This window comes from Cornus florida, unplaced genomic scaffold (genome assembly GCF_030987335.1).
Source record: "Cornus florida cultivar Cherokee Brave unplaced genomic scaffold, ASM3098733v1 CherokeeBrave_3.0.0_Hap2_Chr04, whole genome shotgun sequence".
Classification (NCBI taxonomy): Eukaryota; Viridiplantae; Streptophyta; class Magnoliopsida; order Cornales; family Cornaceae; genus Cornus; species Cornus florida.
The window spans coordinates 1,824,338-1,843,718 of NW_026775574.1; the positions used below are offsets into that span (position 1 = coordinate 1,824,338).

The window sequence follows — 19,381 nt, forward strand, 5'->3', positions numbered from 1 at the left end:
CGCAAAATTGGAAAAATAGTACTTCATTTTCTTCTCATCCTGTTTTTTGTTTAGAAGCGTCGAATAACAATCAATTACCTATAAGAAAGGAAAATCATATGTTAAGGACAAAAAAAAAAAAAAAAAAAAAAAAAAAAAAAAAAAAAAAAAAAGCCCAAATTTTTAACATGGACTAAAAATATGAATGGGGTTAATATTCATGTAATCCACTCACAACATTTGCCACCCACTCATCACCGAACATCGTAAGAACATCAACCCGATTTAGTTGTGCAGCATCAATACTTACCAAAGTTTCACTAACATAACGGAATAAAATAAGTATTTAAAAAACATTGAACATAAGATTAAGCATAAAAAAGGGCATGCCTAGAATCTGTCATATCCATTACTTACGTTTTGTCACGGTCAGGGGCTCTGACATATTTCAACAACATTTTGTCATCAATACTAAGTCTAATTTTTTTCTTAGACTCTGTTTGGTCCCAGGGAGAGTGTGCATATTGTGACCTATCTCGTCGACGACCACTAACAATTTCTTTGGGAACATAATCATCAACTCCTGTCATGTATAATCAATATCAATTACTAATTTAAGGTAATCATAATAGGATAAATGAAAAGATGGTTGAGCATTTAAAGAATTATACCTATAGGGATGTTTGAGAAATTGATATCCTTTTGTGCCTCTTGCACAACATTTAAGCCATCTTCAACACCCTCCCATGCAGCCTCCAGATTACCCGTCCTAGCATGAGCCATGGATTGGTCAGTATTTGAGATACTGGCTTCGACATTTGATTCTTCTACATGATTAAAGCACTTTTCAACTTGGTCAGAATTGTCATCAACTCCACATTCATCGTCAAATTCAACAATGTCATTTTCATCAATATTTACTCCTTCACCGCTTATTCCATGAACCACCAAATGGGGATCGGACGAGTTGCTTTGCGGCTGCATATTCAAATGCTCACCACTTTCTTCTCCAATACTCGTGCGACCTGAACTGGTGTTACCCTCCACAGTACCTTTCTTTCATTTCTCCCGTCGCCTTTCCCTAATGGATTGAAGTCTCCTGAAAATTTAGTTAGTATTTTGAAGTTGCATCTTCAATTCTTGAAAGCAGCGCTACACACATCAGATAATAGGTTAAGAAGTTGCGATCTTATGATAATAAGAACAAATATACAAAAAAAAACATAATGTAATGTAAACTTCATAAAAATATCCATTTATTAATGGAATGTATATTTACCTCGTATTTTGAGTCCGAACTTGTATCGGCAGTTGGATTGGTCATATGAGATGTAGAATGTGAGGGTGACGAATAATAATCACTGATAGGGACTTCATGACCACTTGTAGAATTGGTTGTGGGACGAGCCTATCACAAGTGTTTTACACTCGGTTATAAAAATGAATACAACTATGATGCTTTAATTAATTAAAAATTAAAAACTACAAGTACGAAAAAAATTTAAATTACCTGACCATGTCCAAAGCCTCCCATATTTTCCTCCCATTGAAGGCGTTTCTTTACATTCTCATCTGTCCAAAAACTTACAGATTGGACATCCCCTTTGCCGGGCCATTTCACATCAACTCGGATGAAATATAGTAACTGAATGCAATGACATCAAATAATTAACATATATACACTTGCCTTGAGATATAGAGGTTTTAGGAAAGGCTTTTCTTTATCCAATATACTAAGTATTTTAAAAGGTAACATTCAGTAAAAAAAAAATATTATACCTGCAGAAAAATTAAACACCCTGTCCAACTCTGTCTTTTTTTCCCGGCTTTTTGAGGGGTTCAACCAAATGTTTATAAGTATAACCACACCAGTTGTAAGTCCTAATTGAATTGACTTTGTTCACAGATTCAAACCCCCTTAGGTGGGCATTACTCCGACCATTTGGCCTTAGGACTGTTGCACATGCAAATAAAACAAATGCTCGCTTAAAATCGTCGCCAACATCAAGTTGTGTAACCTTGTCTTGCAAAACATTTATGTGCATCCCTCCCGGACTACGAAATCCACAGTTATTTATCCATTCTGCTTCAACATCAGAACCTTCTGGCACTTCCGTCTCCCCACAAGGCAAGCCAAATATAAAATTGACATCATGTGCTGATATAGAGATATATTCATTATGGCCGACTCTAAGAAGACCGGTGTGGCAGTCGAAGTTACTGAATATATAACGAAAGAGGTAACGATCCAGACGTGTGCATTTCAAGTTCAGCAACTTCCTAAAGCCAATTTCCTCAATCGCTTTGATCTTCTGAGCACCAAGTTGGGATACACATTTGACAAATTGATCGATCGAGCATCTGTGCCAATGATTCTGATTTTTCTACGGATAAAAGTTTAATTAAATGATCAATTACAAAACAAAAATACTATAAACAAGGGACCGTGTCTCAAATAATGAAACAATAATAGGACGGAAGGGAAGGCAAAATGACATAATACCTTTTGTTTAGGGGCTTGTTTTGGTGCATTTTTTTTCCTTTCCGCTTCTTCATTTTCCCACTCATCCTTGAAAGGTTGTTTTTCAGTTTCACTCATTTTATTCCAAACTTCTCCGGCATCTTTACTGATTTGTGTATAATCAACTTTTCTCCAATTCTTGGATGGATTTTCTGCTTTGCACTTCTCCTGATAATATTTCCTGAAATTATAAACACAATAAATAATTAAAAATTTTAATACCATTTAAAATTTTCTAAACTTTATTGTTTAATTACATTGCGACTTTGTTTTCCATACATCAACATATATATCACTAAGGTAAGAACATTGGTGCAATACATCACTTTAAACAAAAAATATAATTAAATCAAGTTTAGTAAAAAAACAGAAAAATTAAAATCAGTACCAAGGATCTTCATAACATTACTTGATAACATCACAGTCCACAAAATAAGTCCAGCACAAACAATTTTTCATGTGCCTTTTTAAATGGGTGCGAATCCTCTAAAGTGAAATAATGAAAAGAGCGACATCTATTTTTTTGTTTTTTTCTTCCGATATTAAAAAAAACATACACTTAGCTATAGATTATTTAACATATCTTTGAAAATTTTTGGGCAAAGTTTACTGTTAATTGTCACACTCACCACCTTCATCGTCACCGTCAAAAGAAAAAATTTGGCAAAATTTTTTATTAATTGCCACACTCAACACCTTCACCATCTAATTAAGGTATTCACATAGTGATGAAAAACTAATAGTCACTAATAAATCTAAGTCAATTCAACATAGTGATGTTATATATACATACTTATATACTAATATATATTCAGTACCTTAGTCTCAAAGCATTCTTGTATATATACATATATATATATATTGAGTTATTATATTTCTTTCTAATCAATATATATTCAGTACCTTAGTCTCAATATTTTCTTATTTTATTTCTTTCTAATCAAATTTTTGTATTAATCAAATCAATACTTCAATAAAAAATATATGGAAACAACATAATTTATCATTACTGATAAGTGCTTAAATGTTGCACATTTCAGCACCTAAGCTAAGGTATTTCAGTCTTTGCATCTATCTTAATTTTATATTTTAGTCCTAATTTATGTTTATGTGTATTTCAGGGCAATAAAGTTAAAATGAGTTAAGAACAGTCCAATTAAGCCATTTTGGAGTTAAGCAAAGATTTTCAGACAATGGCACAAAGCGGTCAATTTCGGGCCTTTGATGATGTTCCCAAAGATGGAGAAGCAAACCAAATAGCCCGGGGCAAAAATGGAGCTGAATAGGGCTTAAAGGAATTTGTCAACTCTGGGGGGATCGATCCCCAGGGTGGGGGATCGATCCCCCAGGACTTAGCAACATTACAGTTTTTATTTAATTTTTGGGCTCATTTTGGGAACTGTTAGGCTTTAATGAGATTGTTACCTAAGGCCCAGTGAGCCATTAGATTAGGGTTAGTTTTAGTTTTTATTTAGGTAAAGATTATTAGAAAAAAAAGGAAGAGTTTTATTTTATTTACTTTTCTGTATCGTAGTATCGTTTTTTCTCTCTGGAAAAACACGCGAAGAAAGGGAAAAAGAAGAACAGGCTAGGGTTTGGAAGAAAAGTTCAGAGAAGATGAAGCAGATGATGGGGATTGTCCTATCTTCGACTCCATCAACCATGAGTGGCTGATTCTTCTACTTAGGGTTGGATAAACCCTAAGCATGTAACATATTCTCTCTCTCTTTTCATACTTTTTGGGGATTAATTTATGTAATTAGTGTATAGTCTGGAATATTATGAATTAAATTCTTCCAATTGATTATCTGTATTAATCTCATATTGTCTTATGTGCGGTTGATTGATAAACAAATTTTACACGTGAATTCTTTGTTAATTGATTCTTGTGATGACTATGCATGGTATTGCTTAGTTGTAATTGTGTTTCAAATTGATGAAAAATGCTTCCATTTGATGGATGGTACTACATGTTTAGGTTAATTTGTTATCTAATTAGTTTTAAATTCATGTTTAATTAGTTTAATTTAAGTTTAATTAATTTAATTGCAATTCAATTATTAGGTAAGTAGACCATCCATACTTATGTTTGAATTCCATACTTTTTGTCACAATTGCATTATCTTCTAGATTAATGTGTGTTAAATTTGTAACTTGGATTGATAAATCATGCTTTGAATGGGTGAATTGCACTACACTTAGTTTAATTGTCATTAGGTAATTGATTCATGCTTGAAATTGATGGTTTACACTTTTCATTGCACTTGTTAGCCACATATAGATTACATAGTATTATTTCCCCAATTAGTTGAAAGTGAGTGAGTTAGGGAATGTGCTTAGTGGTGAATCCTACACCCTAAGTCTCTTTCCAATCTCTTAAACTCTATTTCTTTATTGCAATCATTTAGTTTAAATTAGTTTTAATCACAAACAAAACCCTTTTGGCAATCACATAAGCATTAAAGTAGAATTCAATTCTGGAAAACCTATAATTGTTTAGATCTCTTGGGACGATCCCTGCTCACTTCATACTCCATAGTATAAGTGTTTAGTGGTTTTATAAATTTTAAAATATGGTGCCCACTTGACATTATTTCTAAACCTAAAGTGTTGTGCATTATTTTGTGCACACGCTCGGTCGCACCATAGTTTTGGGCCTCCACTTGGGCTGTCCAAAGCATACCTTCTTGTAGAAGGCATCGGCCCGTGTGGAGGCATTTATTTGTTTTAAGTGCATTGATATTATTGAGGAGTTTGGGAACATCGTATGTGGAGTTTGAAATTTTGAAATGTTGGTGTGTTGACTTGTTCTAGTGCATGCATGGTCGTAGATCACTTAATCGTCCTCTTGCTCCTGTAAATCAAAATCTCGAAATTTTTCTTCGGCGTTTAAGAAGTAGTACTAGGGATAGTCATCTTAATCTTTTAAATTTTGATCTTCCATCACCTTTAATGGAAGATCCAATTGAAGATCCCATTATAGATCTTGGTCATGTGGATCATAATGGTGTGCACCACCCACCACAAGTTCATATTGTGGATCCTCAAGGTGTGCATCCACCCTTGGGAATGCCACAACCAGTTAATCATGCGGTGCAACAACCTAATCTAGGGATGCCAAGGCCAAATGTTGTTCCCCCAATTGGTGAGCAACAACAACAATATGTTCAAATGGCATACCCTCAACAAGGTCAAATGGCATATCATCAACAAGGTCAAATGCCATATCCTCCTCTCAATCCTCTCAATCCTCCAATGGTCCTTAGGGATCGTTACACTCCAAATCAATATAATGCACCTACTTGCATTCAATTGCCAAATTTTCGTGCTCATCATTATGAGATTAAGGCTTCCACCATTAACATGTGCCCCCTTTTCTATGGGTTGAGCAATGAAGAGCCTTATAAACATTTAGATGAGTTCTTGGAAGTTTGTTCCACCGTGAAAATCACGGATGTTCCGGAAGAAGTCCTAAAAATGAAGCTTTTCCCTTTCACTCTTCGGGATAAAGCTAAATATTGGTTCAACAACTTGCGGCCAAATACAATCACCTCTTGGGCACAATTGCAACAAGAGTTCTTAAAAAAGTATTACCCCGCAAGTCGAACTGATGCCATGAGAACTTCCATTCGTGAATTTAAACAACAAGAAGGAGAACCCCTTCATGAAGCATGGGAACGTTTGAATGACTTGCTACGGAAGTGTCCACATCATGACATTCCTAAGTGGCAATTAGTTCAATGTTTCTTTTCAAGTTTATCCGATGCCAATAAGGGCATTGTTGATGCTTCTTGTGGCGGAAGCTACATTGAAAGAAATGAAGATGAAATTTGGCAACTTTTCGAAAAAATGAGTGAAAACTCAATGCATAGATCTTCATCTTCTAGGGGTAGTCACCTAGCACATATGGGAGGAAAGAAAGCTATAAATCAAATAGACTCTTCCATGGAAATTGCCGCTGAGGTCAAAAATCTTACTCAAAGGTTTGATACATTCCTTTTGAATCAAGGTCCGGCAACTCAATCATATCCTCACCATTCCAATGAAATGTGCATGACTTGTTCTAGTTACACTCACCATACTTCAAATTGCCCTCTTGGACAAATTATACCAAGTGAGTCTCAAGAACAAGCAAATGCTGCTTTCATTCATCAAGGGAACAACCCTTATTCCAATACTTACAATCCGGGATGGAAAAATCATCCAAACTTTGCATGGAGAAATCAAGGAGACGGTGCAAACCCTCCTCAAAATCAAGGTTACCAAGCAAAGTATGTTCCCCCACATCTCCAAAATCAAAATCAGAATTCTCAAGGTTACCGTCCTTCATTTTATCCTCAAAATGTGAATCAATATTCTCATCCACAAGCATCAAATCATCAGTCCTACTCTCATCCTCAAGCATCAAATTCTCAATCTTACTCTAATCCAAATCAAGCGCCTCCTAAGAGTTCTGCATTTGAGGACAAAGTCTTGCAAGCTTTAGGTAATCTTCAAAAAGATAATCAACTGTTTCATTCTCACTCTCAATCAATTGCAAAGCTTGAAGCTCAAATTGGGCAATTAGCTAATTCTTTAAATGTGAGAGAGAAAGGTAAGTTGCCTAGTCAAACTGAGACCAATCCTAAAGGGCAATTTATGGCGCAAGCAAGTCCTTCATCAGAATTTTCTGGAAATGAGCAAGTTCAAGCAATTACTACCTTAAGGAGTGGTAGGAAAGTGGATAATAAGGTAGAGGTACCTAAGGAGGATAATGAATTGGCACAACCAAGTGGTTGCATCCATCCCATTCCAAATTCTATTCCAATTTCCTTGGATGCTAGTGGTTCCAAAAAGGACATTCCATTATCTTCATCATCATCTCCCCAATTAGAGAAGCCTTATGAGCCAAAAGCTCCATTTCCTCAAGCTTTGAGAGAAACTTCATCATTTGGGAGACAAGAAGGAAAAATTCATGATATGATGGAAGTGTTTAAACAAGTGAAAATCAATTTTCCTCTTCTAGATGCAATTAGGCAAATTCCACCATATGCAAAGTTCTTGAAGGACTTGTGCACACAAAAGAGGAAGAGCAAGGGAAGGGACCTTAAGAAAGTGCTTTTAACAGAACAAGTGAGTTCCATCATTCTTTTTAACACTCCTCCTAAGTTCAAGGATCCAGGTGCTCCGACTATTTCTTGTGTTATTGGAAACCAAGAAGTTCGTAGAGCTCTCCTTGATTTAGGTGCAAGTATCAATCTCATTCCATACTCTGTTTACTTGCAGTTAGGGTTAGGGGACTTGAAGCCAACATCGGTAGTAATCCAACTAGCCGATAGATCAATTAAGAAACCAAGGGGGATTGTTGAGGATATTCTAATTAAGGTTGATAAATTTTATTTCCCGGTTGATTTTGTGGTACTAGATACTGAGCCAGTCCCTAATCTCACCAATCACATTCCAGTCATCCTAGGAAGGCCATTCCTTGCCACTGCCAATGCCACCATTAATTGTAGATCTGGCATTATGGACATCTCTTTTGGCAACATGATGGTTAAGCTTAATGTATTCAATGCAAGTCAACATCCCACAGATGAAGACGAGTGTTTCCTAGTAGATGTCTTGGATGAAACCATAGAGGAGACTCTTCCCTCTATTTTATCTAAGGACCCTCTTGAGGCGTGCCTTTGCGAAATGTTTAAAAGTTGTGGTTTTGACACAGAAGGATCCATAAGTGAGGTGAATGCTTTAATGGACTCTGTGGCCGCTTTGGATTACCCACCTTGGAAAAGCAAGAAAGAACCTCTTCCTTCACTCTCTAGTACTCCACCAGTTCCATCTCTCATCTCTCCTCCTATTCTGGAGCTTAAGCCCCTTCCATCAAATCTGAAATACGCCTTCTTAGGCCCAAAAGAGACTCTTCCGGTCATCATTGCTTCCAATCTTGAAAATGACCAAGAGAATGATCTTTTGGAAGTGCTTAAAGCGAACAAAGAAGCCATTGGATGGAGTGTGGCTGACTTAAAAGGCATTGACCCTTCTATTTGTATGCATCGCATACACATGGAAGAGGATGAAAAGCCATTTAGGGATGCTCAAAGGAGATTGAACCCAAATATGAAGGAAGTGGTCATGAAGGAGGTTGTGAAACTTCTAGATGCGGGAATCATTTATCCTATCTCTGATTCCAAGTGGGTTAGTCCAACTCAAGTGGTTCCTAAAAAGTCGGGAATCACAGTTGTTGAAAATGCTAAGGGTGATCTTATTTCGAAACGCACCGCCACTTCATGGCGTGTTTGTATAGATTACCGAAAGCTGAATTCTGCTACTAGGAAGGACCATTTTCCATTGCCTTTCATTGACCAAATCTTGGAAAGATTGGCTGGGTAACAATACTATTGCTTCCTAGATGGTTACTCGGGGTACAATCAAGTGGCCTTAGATCCATTGGATCAAGAAAAGACCACATTCACATGTCCTTTCGGTACATTTGCTTATCGACGGATGCCTTTCGGATTGTGCAATGCTCCTGCCACTTTCCAAAGGTGTATGATGTCAATTTTTTCGGACATGGTGGAGAAGTATTTAGAAGTCTTCATGGATGACTTCTCGGTTTTTGGGTCCTCATTTGATTCGTGTCTCCAAAATCTCAAAAAAGTGCTTCAAAGATGTCGTGAGACTAATCTTGTGTTAAGTTGGGAAAAGAGCTATTTCATGGTTCAAGAAGGAATCGTGCTTGGACATGTCATCTCTAAAAGAGGAATAGAAGTAGATAGAGCGAAAGTTGAGCTAATTTCTGAATTGTCTTCACCTACTACGGTGAGAGAAATCCGCTCCTTTCTAGGACATGCCGGTTTTTATCGCCGATTCATCAAAGACTTTAGCAAAATTGCTAGACCCTTGTGTAACCTTCTTGCCAAGGAGACTCCATTTGTTTTTGATGAAGCATGCCTAAATGCTTTTCATCAACTTCGCACTCATCTATCATCCGCTCCTATCATGCAACTTCCAAATTGGTCCTTACCATTTGAGATTATGTGTGATGCTTCCGACTTCGCAATGGGTGCTGTTTTGGGGCAAAGGGTAGGTAAACTACCATATGCTATATACTATGCGAGTAAGACTTTCTCAGGTGCCCAATTGAACTATTCTACCACCGAGAAAGAGTTACTTGCCGTAGTATATGCCCTTGATAAATTTCGGTCATATCTCTTAGGATCCAAGGTAATTGTGTTTTCCGATCATGCCGCTCTTAGGCATCTTTTAATGAAAAAGGAAACCAAACCTCGCTTGATAAGATGGATTCTACTTCTTCAAGAATTTGACTTTGAAATCAAGGATAAAAAGGGCTCCGACAATGTCGTTGCCGATCATCTGTCTAGATTAATGGTTGAATCTTCTCCAAATCTTGAAATTCATGAATCATTTCCGGATGAACAACTCTTTCAAATCTCAAATGGGACGTTGCCTTGGTTCGCCGACATTGTTAACTATCTTGCAACCAGCAAACTTCCCATTAATTGGTCAAAACAAGAAAAGGACCGATTCTTTGCTAACATCCGGAAATACTATTGGGAAGATCCCATTCTGTTTCGTTATTGCCCGGATCAAATCATCAGGAGATGTGTGCCAGAAAGTGAAGTTCCAAGCGTCCTTGCGTTTTGTCACACACTTGCTTGTGGTGGGCATTTTAGTGGAAAGAAGACCGCTTTGAAGGTTCTTCAAAGTGGGCTCTTCTGGCCCACTATCCACCGAGATGCCTATAACTTTTGTAAGGTATGTGTTCGGTGTCAAAAGTTGGGATCAATGTCAAAGAGAGACATGATGCCCTTAACTTCAATCTTTGTAGTTGAAATCTTCGATGTATGGGGCATAGACTTTATGGGACCATTCCCAATGTCTTATGGCTTTCAATATATCCTCGTTGCCGTTGATTATGTTTCAAAGTGGGTTGAGGCTTGTGCTACCAAAACGAATGACCACTCCGTGGTAATTGCATTCGTTAAATCAAATATCTTTGCTCGTTTTGGTATGCCAAGGGCTATGATAAGTGATGGAGGAAAACATTTCTGTAATCAATTCTTGAAGCAGCTTTTCTTGAAATACTCCGTCACACATAAAGTGGCCACTCCCTACCATCCCCAGACAAGTGGGCAAGTCGAGGTGTCAAATAGGGAAATCAAGCATATTCTTGAGAAAACTGTCAATCCGACCCGAAAAGATTGGTCAAGAAAATTGAACGATGCTTTGTGGGCTTACCGGACAGCTTACAAGACTCCAATAGGCATGTCTCCATATAGACTTGTTTATGGGAAGCCTTGTCATCTTCCGGTTGAGGTAGAACACAAAGCACTTTGGGCAATAAAAAGGCTCAACTTTGATCTTGATAAGGCTGGAAAAGACCGTTTACTCCAACTCAATGAGCTAGAGGAATTGAGAAATGATGCCTATGATAGTTCAAAAATTTACAAGGCAAGGACAAAAGCATTTCATGATAAACATATTGTGAAAAAGTCCTTTGAAGCCGGTCAAAAGGCTTGGTTATCAACTCTAGGCTCAAATTTTTCCCTGGAAAGCTTCGAACCAAATAGGAAGGCCCTTATCAAATTATCTCCGTCTCACCTCATGGGGCTGTTGAACTTAAAAATCTAAAAGATGAAGGGACCTTCAAAGTTAATGGTCAAAGGCTTAAACCATATATTGATGGACAAAATTTTCAAAGAAATGTGGAATCTGCCCTCTTGGTAGATCCCATTTATTTTGAAGATTGAGAATATCTCACGTCTTTCTAGCGACGTTAAACACTAGTTGTATCGAGTTTCTCCTTCGTTGCATTTTAATTTTCATTTTATTATTATTTTATTTCTATTTTTCCTTTTGTACATTTATGCATTTTTAAATAAAAAAAAAATTAAAAAAAAAAAAAAAAATTGTAAATGAGTAATGTAGGTTGGTGTTTGATTTTTTATCTATTTTTTTATTATTATTTTTATTATTTTTGTATATATTTCATGTTAATTTTGATTTATTCAAAAACATAAAAAAAAAAAATTTTAAAAAGTATTAATTAGTATAGGTTGATAAGTGATTTTATTTTAATTTTATTTATTATTATTTTTATTTTTATTTTATTTTTTATCTATTTTTCATTTTAGTGTATATATTCTTTTTAGTTTTGTTTTTTTTGTTTATTTTTATTATTATTATTATTATTATTTTAAAAAAAAAAATTGAAAAATTGAAAAAAAAAAAGAAAAAAAGAAAGATCGATCCCAAAACGGGTAGGAGATCGATCCCATTTTATTAGCAGAGAGCAACAAAAAAATAGGCCAAGTGGATTGATCCCCTGTCCAAATGGATCGATCCCATTTTACTTATGTTTCTCCCTTCTTATTAAACAGTGAAGGGGACATTTTTTGCCTAAAATTGTCGATCCCCCATCAAAGCAGATCGATCGCACCTTAGCCGTTGAAGCCGCGAATACATTTCTCTCTGTTGCGTGAAATTCTGCTTCTTCCCCCAAAAATCTCTAAACCCAATTTCATTGTCCAACCCTCACGGTTCGCTCTTCTCTTCTCTTGGCTGTTCATAGTTCTTCTCTGGCGTCGAGGCTGAGTTTTTCCAGCGATTTAGGCTGGTGTTCTCCAGCGATCAAGGCTGTTTCGGCCTTTATTTTTCCGCCGTCAGATCTGGGTCACGGCTATTTCATATGCCGGCGAGACCCAGCAGCGGATTCGCAGCTGGGTTCATCTTTCCGGTGATCTGTCTCGTCATCCGATGACGCGGTTGTTCGTTGCTTTCCTGCGTTGCATCTGGGTTCGTCTTTCCGACGCCGTTTGCCGTTTTCTGGGTTCGTTAGCCGGTAATTCCAGCTGGTGGGTTCGCCGCTCGTTATTCTCCAGCGAGGTCGCGGCTGCATCGGCATCATATTCCAGCGATCTCGGCTTCATCGGCGTCCCTTTTCTCCCAGCGATCGCGGCTGGTCGCGGCTGCATCGGCGTCGTCTCTCCGGCGATTGCTGCTGGTTCGTCCAACGGCATAGCGGTTGGGTTCTTCTCCGATCGCTGCTGGGTCGCAACTGGGTTCATTTTTCCGGCGTCGCGGGTTCGTTTCTCTCTGGCGATCTCGGCTTGGTTTCGCCGGCGAACAAGGCTGGTTCTTCTCCGGCCACGATTTCCGGCGGTTGGTTCTTCCAACAGCGGTCGCGGCTGTTCATCTTCTCCGGCGAGCTTTTGGCTTCGCCGTTCCAATTGATACATAAATAAAAAAAAAAAATTTTAAAAATAAAAAAAAAAAGAAAAAGAAAAAGAAAAGAAAAAAATTAAAATAATAAAATAATAAAAAAAACAAAAAAATAAAAAAAATAAAAACATAACATAAAAATTTTAATAATTAAAAAGTATATATATATATATATATATATATTGAATTGATTTATTAAAAAAAAAATAGATAAAAAAAAGTAGCATTGATGTTAAAAAAAAATAAATAAAAAAAAAAAAAAGAAGGCTAAGTAGAATTTGTAGTAGTGTTTTTAGTTATTTATTTCTTTATTTATTTTTGATAAAAATAAAAAAAAATTTCAGTAACATTCCGTCTTGCTAGAGACGTTAAACTTAGCCCATTTTTCTTATTTTATTTCGTTGGTTGTATATACATGTTCTTTTCCTTTGTAAAAAAAAAAACAAAAAAAAATAAAAAAATAAAAAAAAATTGAATTGATTTATTTTAGTATATATTTATTTCTTTTTAGTTTAGTATATATTTTTTCTTTTTAGTTTAGAATATTTTTCTTTGTGTTAAAAAAAAAAAAAAAAAAAAAAAAAAAAAGAAAAAACACTGGGAGATCAATCCCATTCTTGAAATTAAAAAAAAAAACATATCACAAAAATTTCAAAAATATGTGTCCCCGTTATGCCCTTCTGCTTAGTTATGCATATTTTCATCTTTTACAAAGGGCTTGATATCATATCTCTTTACATCTTATTCTATATTGTTTTGGAATGTATGTTTTACTTATCCCATTTGATATTTGATGTGAGTTGTTAGTGTGGCTTTTCTAGTAGGTTTTTGCATCCAAGTTTGGGGGAGACCTCTTTCGTCATGGATCATTGCCGTGCGTCATTAACTTTTGCCATCACGGTATACTCTTTCCATTTCTTTCATTGTTCTCATTGCACATTGAGGACAATGTGCAGTTTAAGTTTGGGGGTAAAGTAGGCTTGTTACATTCTACTTTAAGTTGAGCTTTAAATGCATGATTGAGATTTGAGATATATTTGGCAATGATTTTGAACTTTTAAAGTATAGTTCCTTTGAAAAGCAAGTTGTCAGGGTCTAATACTTCTTGTATGCTCTAGGATGCCATTTAGGGGTAAATTTTTAATTTTTGATATCATGTTTGCTCTTATGGTACACATCATCTTGTTGGTTGAATATGCATTGAGAGTTGATTCTAGAATTCTACACTTGCACTTGCGCACACTAGCATTCAATTTGTGGGGTACATGCTTAGTTGATTATTGTCTTGGTTTATCCCAATTGAGCTAGTATACTCTGAAAGCTTTCATTCTTGATAAAATGACCTTGAAAAAAATAAATAAATAAATAAAATAAATAAATAAATAAAAGCACTCACCAAAAGTGAGGAATAAAAAAAATAAAAAATAAAAAAAAAAACTGCATTCTTTCAACATGTCAACTGATTAAAAAGGAAGACAAGGGAAGAATGTAAGATGTATAATTAGTTTGAGTTCGTAACCTAGCCATTCCGAGTCATTACGCCCTTAGGAGTGTCTTTACACTTAACGCCCTAAGACCATCTGGTTTGGGAGTCGTTGGCTCAACGCTTATTACATGGGGTGATTAGAGAGCTTAAGGAACTTGGACATTGCACATGGTCATACATAAAAATAAAAAATGAAATCAATAAAAAAAAAAAAAAAAAAAAAAAAAAGAATGTTTGATTAAATAACAAGGTTCATTCAATGTCTTGATGTTTGGTACTATATCTGCATGCTAGTTTGAGGGTAAGGCTATGCCATTACTTTGATTTGCTAGGATAACAACACATTTTGATGCCGGTTCACTTAAAAGGATGATATAATTGATTCAATTTGCATGATTAATTGATTGATGCGTGGATGACCGTTTTTGCTTACATGATGTTGAAATATTGAGAATAGCTTAGAAATGGCAGAAATTTGCATACTTGAGGTAGTCTACTTTCAACACTTGTTTAATATGTGTCGTTACTTCTCAAGTAAGAAAGAGCTGTTGATATTTGTGGGTACCATTTCTGTAAACCTTCACGAGACTTCACTCGTCCACTAGGGGTAACCTAGGGGTTTAAAAGGCTTGTTGCATATGCTAAATGCAACCGTGATCCCTACGAAAGTGGTGTTATCTTTATTTGCTTTATTAGTTCATAATCGTATATATGTTTGTTTCATTTCCATGCTGTAGTTTATTGCTAGGGACTAGCAATATCTAAGTTTGGGGGCGTGATAAGTGCTTAAATGTTGCACATTTCAGCACCTAAGCTAAGGTATTTCAGTCTTTGCATCTATCTTAATTTTATATTTTAGTCCTAATTTATGTTTATGTGTATTTCAGGGCAATAAAGTTAAAATGAGCTAAGAACAGTCCAATTAAGCCATTTTGGAGTTAAGCAAAGATTTTCAGACAATGGCACAAAGCGGTCAATTTCGGGCCTTTGATGATGTTCCCAAAGATGGAGAAGCAAACCAAATAGCCCGGGGCAAAAATGGAGCTGAATAGGGCTTAAAGGAATTTGTCAACTCTGGGGGGATCGATCCCCAGGGTGGGGGATCGATCCCCCAGGACTTAGCAACATTACAGTTTTTATTTAATTTTTGGGCTCATTTTGGGAACTGTTGGGCTTTAATGAGATTGTTACCTAAGGCCCAGTGAGCCATTAGATTAGGGTTAGTTTTAGTTTTTATTTAGGTAAAGATTATTAGAAAAAAAAAGGAAGAGTTTTATTTTATTTATTTTTCTGTATCGTAGTATCGTTTTTTCTCTCTGGAAAAACACGCGAAGAAAGGGAAAAAGAAGAACAGGCTAGGGTTTGGAAGAAAAGTTCAGAGAAGATGAAGCAGATGATGGGGATTGTCCTATCTTCGACTCCATCAACCATGAGTGGCTGATTCTTCTACTTAGGGTTGGATAAACCCTAAGCATGTAACCTATTCTCTCTCTCTTTTCATACTTTTTGGGGATTAATTTATGTAATTTGTGTATAGTCTGGAATATTATGAATTAAATTCTTCCAATTGATTATCTGTATTAATCTCATATTGTCTTATGTGCGGTTGATTGATAAACAAATTTTACACGTGAATTCTTTGTTAATTGATTCTTGTGATGACTATGCATGGTATTGCTTAGTTGTAATTGTGTTTCAAATTGATGAAAAATGCTTCCATTTGATGGATGGTACTACATGTTTAGGTTAATTTGTTATCTAATTAGTTTTAAATTCATGTTTAATTAGTTTAATTTAAGTTTAATTAATTTAATTGCAATTCAATTATTAGGTAAGTAGACCATCCATACTTATGTTTGAATTCCATACTTTTTGTCACAATTGCATTATCTTCTAGATTAATGTGTGTTAAATTTGTAACTTGGATTGATAAATCATGCTTTGAATGGGTGAATTGCACTACACTTAGTTTAATTGTCATTAGGTAATTGATTCATGCTTGAAATTGATGGTTTACACTTTTCATTGCACTTGTTAGCCACATATAGATTACATAGTATTATTTCCCCAATTAGTTGAAAGTGAGTGAGTTAGGGAATGTGCTTAGTGGTGAATCCTACACCCTAAGTCCCTTTCCAATCTCTTAAACTCTATTTCTTTATTGCAATCATTTAGTTTAAAATTAGTTTTAATCACAAACAAAACCCTTTTGGCAATCACAGAAGCACTAAAGTATAATTCAATTCTGGAAAACCTATAATTGTTTAGATCTCTTGGGACGATCCCTGCTCACTTCATACTCCATAGTATAAGTGTTTAGTGGTTTTATAAATTTTAAAATATGGTGCCCACTTGACATTATTTCTAAACCTAAAGTGTTGTGCATTATTTTGTGCACACGCTCGGTCGCACCAATTACAAAAAGAAATTTTTTTAAATAATAACAGAATATATGAAATTTATAATAATTTGATCTCATTGTCATTTAGGGTTTTGAAAATATACCTAAATTTGAAGAAGCAATGTCCATGATGGCTTACAGTTCGTCCCTTCTGCTTCAGTTTTCAACTTCCTACAGTGTTTTTCACACTCTCACTCTGTCTTGATTGACAATTAACCTTTCTACGCTTTAAATGACCTCTACCTTCAATCTCATCACTACTACTTGATGATTGAGATGGAGAACTGGCAGAAAGAGAGTATGAAGCATTATCACAATTACTTTCACTATCTACAGCAATTCTTTTTCCATCGCGTTTAGATGCCACATCTTTTTTTTTTTTGTTCATCTTCTTTGGCTTTTGTTGCAATTTTTCCCTTTTTTTCAGCGCGCTTGGCCACATGCTTAATCCTTCCAATTTGATGTTCCTAGATTATGAGTTCATAATGAGATGTTGCACTTATAAAAACAGATTTCATAATAAGACTTTAAGTAAATTTAGAAGCATAAAAGTTAAAAGTTACAAGCTTAAAAGATCATATTATTTATATTTTATTTAAAGTTAAAAGTTAAATTTTATCATATAAAAAAAGCATCCAAAAAAATACAGTCACGTGTTAATTTAAAGAGGATTTTGAAAGGGATTATGAGGTATTTAGTTGTCAACAATTTTCACTTTTATGTAATTGAATTTTAACACAATCACGAACCTACTCCAAAATTGGAGAATGAATATTGTGTGGTTATAGACTAAATAATAAATTGGCAGACTTCACAAAATTTCGCATTCATCAATTTTTATTTAGTGCAATAAAAGAAGAAGAAGAAGAAGAAGCATATTGAAGGGATTAGATGCCTAATGACTAAATAATGAAAGTCTGCAAGCTACTCTCTTGGCAGACTTCACAAAATTTCGCATTCATCAATTTTTATTTTGTGCAATGTAAATAAAAAAAATGGAATTTCAATGTATTCGTAAATAAGAAATTATTGCAATTATTACAAAAAGCATACAGACTTTACAAACATATATATAATTTTACCTTTTGCAGTCCATATTGGATTATTTTAGTTCACAAAGTGATGTAGTGTAGAACTTATAAATAGTTTAGTTATTTTACACATAAATAGTAATTACTTGAGTTATATGTTAGTTTTTAGCGATTTCTGGTTCTATGACTTTAACATGGAGATCTCCACATTACTTAAGTAAGTTTATGCAATGCACATGTAAACTTAACTGCATAAAGTATGACGCTTGGAACAACTGTGGTCTTGACATGTAAGCAAGGAGAATACTTGGTTGTAGGCTATGTCACATAATTCTAACATAAGAGAGAGATTGGTCTTAATTTACAGCAAGTTTCAAAGTGATTTAGGGTACTTGAGAAACCAAGTACATTGATATTCTGTGATTGAATCTAATAAGGAGCTTTATTGACATACTAGAAACAATGAGCCCCCCAAGCTACTGGTGGAATGACCTAACAAACAGAATAAAATTAAAATTTGGAACTTGATGTGGAAGAGTAACACAAAAAAAACCAATACATGATACATAAACTGATCAGAATCATATTTTCCAAGTAAATTCTTAGTTCTCCTGATTAACTCGACTTGTTAAAGCTACTCAATTATGAACTACTCTTTTCTTTGTCACCAACTCATGACCTTGTCAGGGGCAATCCATCACTCATCCTAGAGGTTTTCTCAACCACCACATTTACTTAGATTTTTCTGACACTTTAAATGGTGAACTTTTCATCACCATTATAAATTTAATCAATTTGCCTCACTAGTAAAAAAATTAAAACTGAATTCAACAAGCAAGTTGTAAAGATTTAATTAAATTTACAAATGCAGATAAAATTTAGACAATAAATCATATCAATGGTAATCACAACTGTGACCTTCTTATTCATGAAAAATAGCAGCATCTAAGAGCATAAAAAAAAAAAGAGTAAATTCGACTTAACTAAACAGAAACACAAAAGCGAAGCAAATCGTGGCCAGAGAAGAATCCAGAATCACGGCGCCGGAATTTGACGGCAAGCAAACCAAGGTCGGTGAAGATAGCGAAACAAACCGTGGCCAGAGAAGAACCCAGAATCAAGGTGCCGGAATTTGACGAACTAAGGCCGGCGAAGATAGCGAAGCAAACCGTGGCCAGAGAAGAACCTAGAATCACGGCGCCGGAATTTGACGGCAAGCAAACCAAGGCCAGCGAAGATCGCGACCAACAAACGCTGAATTTTGATTCTCCTTTCTTTGATCGAAACCCAAAGAATTTAGGGTTCTTTGCCGCCGTTTTCTTTTCTTTGCAGGGTTCGTCTTTTCTCAGATTATCTTGGTTTAGGGCTAACTCTTTTGTCAATAGGGTTAGCTTTTTGAGTATTTGTTTTTTCTTTTTATGTAATAAATTACCATATAAGTTAACGGAAGACAGATTTAACGGAATGATGCGTTTTGCACCATTTTAGTGGAGTCCACAGACATATTACAAACTGAAGCATACGTGGCCAAACTAAGGCCTTTCATCAGCTCACAGCAGGGGACTATAGAGTAATTCACAGCAGGGATTTGAGCCCAAATGGCCATGCATAGAGAAGTCGTATTTTATACAATTTAGTATTTTATACAATTTAATCTATATTTACCGGAAATGATCTTAAATCACACGACTCATCAGCTGTCACATCCAACTCACTTGGGATTCCTATTAGGTCATTGACAA

General features: G+C 35.5%; 1 non-coding gene across 1 annotated transcript; it reads right to left on the reverse strand.

The window, feature by feature from the left end:
* Positions 1-6,112: 6,112 nt before the first annotated feature.
* On the reverse strand, positions 6,113-6,219 carry LOC132305713 (small nucleolar RNA R71). Its single transcript, XR_009481670.1, has one exon. It is a non-coding gene; the product is annotated as a small nucleolar RNA R71 (small nucleolar RNA).
* Between the last annotated feature and the right edge of the window lie 13,162 nt (positions 6,220-19,381).